Source organism: Electrophorus electricus, chromosome 19 (assembly GCF_041902795.1).
Source record: "Electrophorus electricus isolate QZ-2024a chromosome 19, ASM4190279v1, whole genome shotgun sequence".
Taxonomy (NCBI): Eukaryota; Metazoa; Chordata; class Actinopteri; order Gymnotiformes; family Gymnotidae; genus Electrophorus; species Electrophorus electricus.
In genome coordinates, this window is record NC_137515.1 from 18,845,001 (window position 1) to 18,852,500 (window position 7,500).

General features: G+C 49.0%; 1 protein-coding gene across 8 annotated transcripts in view; it reads left to right on the forward strand.

Moving 5' to 3' along the window:
• Positions 1 to 7,500, forward strand: part of auts2a (activator of transcription and developmental regulator AUTS2 a) — a 317,309-nt gene that overhangs the window by 37,170 nt on the left and 272,639 nt on the right. The window lies entirely within an intron of this gene.

The following is a 7,500-nucleotide window of genomic DNA, read 5'->3' on the forward strand; positions in this document are numbered from 1 at the left end:
CATTTTAGTTCCTTATTTGGACGTTATTTGGCACGATCAGCTGGGTTTATAGGTCCAGAATCATTAGAAGACGCAGGAGGCGTGGCTGTGGTGGCGGGAGGCGTGGCAGGCTCTGCTAGGAGCCAATCGGCACACCTGGTGCTCTTTTGCAGCTGTCAGTCAGGAGCGCTGCTCTGTCAGCTGCGAAGAACCCGACCAAAACCACGGCGCGGTCACGTATGGCGCTGCACTCTGGATCAGCGGCCTGCTGACCTGCTGGGGCTGAAGCGCTGCAACCTTATTAGTAATATACTGAGAGCTGGGACCGCACACACACACCTCCACACACACTGTGGTCTGTATCAGAGAACCAGCTCCAGGACTTCCTGTTATGGAGCGTCCTGGTCTGACTCCAGCTGGACTGAATCGCTTCAGCACTGAGTTTATTGCACCAAATCATATTTCTGTTTTGGGTGGATGTGCTGCCATGGCGATCACCTAGTGAGACGGGTCAGAGTAATGCGAGCGTTTTCATTGGCTAAAGTTGCCGTTAGCTGAGCTGTGGTGCAGTAGCGCAGACTCAGAAGATGCAGGAGTGTCTTCTCGCAGGGCCTGTGTGAGCTCTTTAAGACGGCGTTCTGGGATATGCAGGCCTCCTGTTTGCGAGGGAGGATGAGGAGGGAGAGATTCCCCCGCCTGCGTTCGCCCCTGCTGACAGGTTAGCAGTTCATCACCGTGCCACATTCATCCCCCGTGGTCTGAATAGTTCTTACAGAGTATATATAACAACCTTCACACCAACATTTCACAGCTCTCTCACTCACACACACACACACACACACACACACACACACACACACACACACACACACACACATACCCCTCAATACATTTTAACAAAACATGCTTTTAACAATATCCGTAGTAGATGATGTATGGTCCTCACCTGACAGGTTGACTGCTGGCCTGTATGAAACACCCCTCGCCTGGCAGGCTGGCTGCTGGCCTGTATGAAACACCCCTTGCCTGGCAGGCTGGCTGCTGGCCTGTATGAAACACCCCTCGCCTGGCAGGCTGGCTGCTGGCTTGCTCCAGCCCATTAGTCCATGGGATATGCGCTCCACTGTGTCCTCATTCAGAAGTACACATTATAGGTGTGTTATTTCATGAGAAAATACGGTTATTTCTTACAAGTGTGTTTGCTGTCAGGAGGAGAAGAAATGGTTTTGTCCAATTAGAGTTCCTGTCAGTTTTCTGTGGAGTAGGGAGATGAATGGTTTGGCTGTGTTTATTGTGCTGTGGGAGACAGAAGTAGGGGCCTCTCAGTGAGTGTTTCAGCACGGAGGGCCTCCTCTCCTCTGACTGTGAGTGGCCAGGCACTAGAGAACAGTAATCAGACAGGCTGTCTGAGAGCCCAGAGTGATTGGCACTGAAATAGCACAAGCAGAGCTTATGGCACTCGTAGAAGGATACCTGTCATGTATGTACACACACACACACACCCCACCTACATACATACACACACACACACACACACACACACCCCACATACATACACCCACACACACACACCCACCCCACATACATACACCCACACACACACACACACACACACCCACCCCACACACACACTTCCCACATACATACGCCCACACACACACACACACACACACACACATACACACACACACACACACACACACACACTCCTGCATGCTCACTCGCACACATGCACCCAACATACACACACAAATGCATGCACACTAATCTTGAACAGATGACATCAAAAACTCAGAAAAAGCAGTCAGTGCTGATGTGGAAATTCAGAGAGAGGCACACTCTCCCCTCTCACTCTCCCCTCTCACTCTCCTCCTCTCCTCCTCTCCTCCCCTCCCCTCTAACAGGGGAGTTGCCCAGCGACAGTTCCTGTTCTAACCACACCCAGAAGCTCTACATGTCTCCTGGAACAGTTTGTGCTTCCTCCTTGTTTTACATCATCTGCTCCTGTAGTGTAGAGTGGAGTTGTGATGGAGTTGCGCCCCCACCCTGCCCCCACCCACACGGCCCGTTCCCATCTTTCTCTAAGCTGGCGCTTCATAGTGTGAGGGAAATATGATTTATTCCTGAATAGGGGATGATTTCTGAGTGCTAGACACGGCTGCAGAACCAGATCCCTGCGTGAAGGGCGGGGCCCTCCTCCAACGGTGTGAAAGAGACACTCGTAAACATATCAGGTCCTCCGCTCTCCCACACACACTCGTTCACACTTTCTCATACGCACAAACACCTCAGTCTGCTGTTATGCTAATATCGGCCGCGCAGGACTCTGTAGTTTCACACCACACAATTTGTCAGTGTGCGATTTGGTCCACGGTTTGTGAAACGCAAATGCACAACATGAAAGAAAGTAGGAGAGAGACAGACAGAGAAAGAAAGAAAGACAGAAAAACACAGAGAGAGATTTTAAAGCGTCTTATTCGGCAGGTTCTGGCGCTCACTCACACTGTAACCACAGCTTAAACAGACCAGCCTCTCACGCACATGGCTCTACCTCCAAACCTAAAACTATGTCAGGTTATAAAGCCAAGTAAAATTGTTTGGATCACGGGACTATGGAATGAAAACCCCAAGTAAATTCGAGTGTTTTTGGGCCCTAACCAGAGAGTTTGACTTGGCTGTCTCCTTCCTGTGAGAGACAGAAACGAGTCCAGGCTCACTCGCTGAGCTCCGTCTGGCTACAGACAAAGACACACACAGGGGAAGGATGTGGCACGGTGATGAAAAGGTAACCAGTCACAGCGATGCACTTTCTACTTTATTGGGGAAATGTTTAACACCTACACGCAATTTTCAAATGAAAAATAATTTCAAGATTTTTCAGTAATTCTGATCAATAAGAAAATATCTCAATAATATGACCCAACGAGAAAAATAACAACAAAAAAGTTTCTTCTAGCAGGGCGCACACCGACCCTTGCGGTAAAATATCTAACATGTCATCACCTGATGTAACGAATGCACACACTTAGAAGAAGATCCAGTTGCAGAGGTTTTGTTTTAGCAACCAAATTAATACGTGCAGTAGGACAGGTAAACGTGGTCAGGTCGGTCCAAGGTCGATGCACGGGGTGGCGTTCAGGCGGGTCAGACAGGAGACGAGGTCTAGAAAGCAGGCAGGAGTCAATAACCGGGAAACAGGATGAGGAAACGCTCGGTACGCCACATAGGAGCAATACTTCACGGCGTGTACGCGAGGAGGAAAAGCTTACAAAGGGGTCAGTAATGAGGGGAATGAGAATCAGGTGTGTGCTAGAATGAGGTGAGTCAGATCAGGGGTGTGTGCAAGTGGGCGTGGCTGTGCGGGGCTGAAGGTTGTTCCTGGGCTTCGTAACACCTGAGAACATCACCTGTTTGAGAAGTTTTGGTGATAAGCTTTAATTTGAAAGAAAAACAAAAATAATAATTTGGCTAAACCCGGAGGAAGACACACAATGTCCTCGTGGAAATGTCACCCCAGACAACGCAGGTCAATTCCAGAAACCCCCTCAGCGAAGACTTCCAGTACAGAGAGTCGGTGTGTGAGCCAGGAATGAGCCAGGAATGAGCTCAACGCAGACTTCCGGATCAGAGAGTCAGTGTGTGAGCCAGGAATGAGCCAGGAATGAGCTCAACGTAGACTTCCAGATCAGAGAGTCAGTGTTTGAGCCAGGAATGAGCTCAACGCAGACTTCCAGATCAGAGAGTCAGTGTGTGAGCCAGGAATGAGCCAGGAATGAGCTCAACGTAGACTTCCAGATCAGAGAGTCAGTGTTTGAGCCAGGAATGAGCTCAACGCAGACTTCCAGATCAGAGAGTCAGTGTTTGAGCCAGGAATGAGCCAGGAATGAGCTCAACACAGACTTCCAGATCAGAGAGTCAGTGTGTGAGCCAGGAATGAGCACTACACTACAAAATACAACGTCATCCAAGAGCCGTTAGTGTAGAAGATGAATGTAAGTGCAGATAAAGTCTTGGTTACGCGTGTGTGATGAGGGTTAATTGCTCTGCTGCTCACTCACTGTCTGAAGTCTGTGTTGCTGAGTCCAGCTGGGTGTTAAAGGGAAAGGAAGCTTACTGCATGGCTTCAAGGAGTCTAGAAGAATAGGGGGTCAAGCTCCGAAGGGTTTGAGGACCAGGCAGAGGGTGTGTGTGTGTGTGTGTGTGTGTGTGTGTGTGTTCGCACCCACTGCTTTTGACAGTGTCTGCAGCTCTCTGTTCTTCTCCATGTTCCTCTGATGTCACCAACACCACCCTGTTTAAAGAGTCGGCAATAGCTAATGATTAGACCGACGCAGCTACTCAGCCAGCGGGCGGAGGCAGTAGGAGAAGCCGTGTGCGTTCTGTCAGAGGCTGATTCGTCCCCTCGGCTCCGTCAGTTGAACACATTCGGGCTGTAGATGTTCTGGTACAGGCTGTGACTGAACTCTGAGCACTACTGAACTAACCACACGGTGCACATGTTCAGAAGCAGATATATCCAAGATGGCAGTGGGCACCATTGCTCTGAGATGTGTGGTGCAGTGTGGTGCTGGGCAGTGCAGTGCAGTGTGGTGCAGTGCAGTGTGGTGCTGGGGAGTGTGATGCAGTGCAGTGTGGTGCTGGGGAGTGTGGTGCAGTGCAGTGCAGTGTGGTGCTGGGGAGTGCTGGTCAGTGCAGTGTGGTGCAGTGCTGTGCAGTGCAGTGTGGTGCTGGGGAGTGTGGTGCAGTGCTGTGCAGTGCAGTGTGGTGCTGGGGAGTGTGGTGCAGTGCAGTATAGTGCAATGCAGTGTGGTGCTGGGGAGTGCTGGCCAGTGCAGTGCGGTCACCAGTCCACTGCTGGTGCTGCTGTTGAATTGTAGTACTGTAGTGTAGCAACATGTGAGCCTGTCTGTTGATGTAGATTATTAGATTAGATTTGGATTATCCTGTCTGGTCTCCTATGTAGATTATTAGATTAGATTTGGATTATCCTGTCTGGTCTCCTATGTAGATTATTAGATTAGATTTAGGTTCCTGTATAGTCTTGGTAACAGAGCTGACCTGTAACAAGAAATTGTGTGTGAGCGTGTGTGTGTTTCAAGTTTCAAGTTTCAAGTTTGGTTTATTTGTCACATACATAGTCATACACAGTATAACTTGTAGTGAAATGGTTGAGAGTGCTCTGTCCAAACTGAGGAAAAAGAAAACAGGGGTGTGTGTGTGTGTGTGTGTGTGTGTGTGTGTGTGTGTGCGTGCACATGTGTGTGGTGTCTCTGTGTATATGTGTGGTGTGTGTTTGAGGTGGGTTTGTGTTTGAGTGGTGTCTCTCTGTGTGGTGTCTGTGTGTGTGTGTGTGTGTGTGTGTGTGCATGTGTGTGTGTGTGTCTGTGTGTGTGTGTTTGTGTGTCTGTGTGTGTGGGTGTCTGTGTGTGTGTGGTGTCTGTGTGTGTGGGTGTCTGTGTGTGTGTGGTGTCTGTGTGTGTGTGTGTGTGCGTGTGTGCGTGTGCGTGTGTGTGTGTGTGCACGTGTGTGTGTGTGTGTGTGTGTGTGTGCACGTGTTTGTGTGTGTGTGTGTGTGTGTGTGTGTGCGTGTGTGTATGTGTGTGCGCACGTGTGTGTGTGTTCTCACAGCCTGAGTGTCAGAGCGAGTCTCTTCCATATCTGCAGGTCAGTACAGAATGTGACAGAAATGGCGTCTGTCTTTGAGTAAGATTTTGAGTGTGTGTGTGTGTGTGTGTGTGTGTGTGTGTGTCTGAATATACATATGAAAGAAGGTCTGACAAGCCTTCTCTGTATTTAGTCTTTATTTCTACTTTAACCTGAGCTGGTAACACTTTTACACTGATCCTCCCCCACACACGCTGCGTAAGAAGTCATCAGATGAAGCTGAAGATTTTTCCAGAATCAAAATTCTCTTGTTTTCTCTCCCTCTTTCTCCCCTCCCCCTCTCTGTGGTGTAGAAGGTGTAGGTCATGGTGGAGCTGATTGAGCTGTTTGGATGTAGCCGTGTCTCAGGACAGTCCAGCGATAAAACAAACATACATACAAAACAACAACAACAGGCACGGAGGCCAGGTAGAAGGATCCAATGAAAAGGCATTTAATGGAATAAGTGCAATGTGTGTTAATCTGGTAAACAGAATTCCACTCCGCTTTACTGTTTACATGTGGTGTGTGTGTGTGTGTGTGTGTGTGTGTGTGTGTATAAACTACAGATGTCTGAGTTTGTGTAATCTGTCAAAATAATTGATTTGACTGATTAAGGTCTCAGAGAGAGGGAGATTATTGCCGTGTTCTAATGAATGAGAGGATGTGCTTGGTCTTAATGAGCTGACCTCATACCTAATACTTTATTAGTGCTACTAACTGAAAAGGAAATCACTCTGTGGCATTCCATAATTGTGTGTGTGCGTGTGTGTGTGTGTGTGTGTGGTGTAGAGATCAGATTAATGGTGGGTAGAGGGGTGTAGAGATTAGATTCATTCGGCCTAGCACAGAACGTTCAGTCTGACAGGTTTCAGTTTTTAAGAGTCTGTGCGGGCACGCGCACTCACACACATGCACACACACACACACACACACACACACACACACACACACACACACTCACACACACACACACACACACACACGTTCCACTCGTTCCCTGGTCTGTACTCTTTGTTCTGTATTGTACTGCTAATAAATCGGCCGATATTGGTGCTCAGAGCACGACACACGATGCACGATGACTCACTTCAGAGATTTCCGTTTCTTATTGTACCTGCCATCTCTGTCCATAGTGTGAATTATAGTCCATGTGGCTGAATAACACGGAGACGCAGGGGATGGCAGAGGGCAGGGAAAACTGATCCCAGATCATTCATCTCTGCCGTCATTAGATTGGGAAGCCTGCATCACATAGGGCATGTCCGTCTGCAGGAATCAGATTCACTGTAACCTTTTGCTCGGTGATGTAGTTGTCATGGTGAGTAGTCATGGTGAGTAGTTGTCACAGTTAGTAGTCACGGTGAGTAGTTGTCATGGTGAGTTGTTGTCATTGTGTGTTGTCATGGTGCCCAAGTTTTGCAGAATTTGCTGCGTTCGCTTGGTGTCAGTGTTATTTTCCTCGTTTTCTCCTGTAGTTTCACCACCGCTTCCTCGATTAGGGTGTGAGCGCCTGCACTACTGCTCTCAGGTGTCTGTGGTAAGAGTGCGAGATGCACAGTGATTGTGAAGAGGAGGATGTGTGGGGATATTTTGGGCTCAGTCAGGATCCAGAGCATCCATTACTGCCATTAGTGCTCTTCCTCTGCTGGCGTTTCCTCTTAAACGCAAACCCTCAGCACCGCTGTTAGGCTGAAAGCCTGCACGTTTCAGCTCTGCACAACAGCTATGGAAATGTGATCTGCTCTATACCGGCCACTCTGCTGATCTGGGGTCAGTTGGCAAGGGGGGGAGTGTGGGCATGGGCGGATGCGAGTGTGGTTTCTGTGCGTCTACTGCTGATCTGGGGTCTGTGGAATGTGGGAGTGGGAGGCCGGA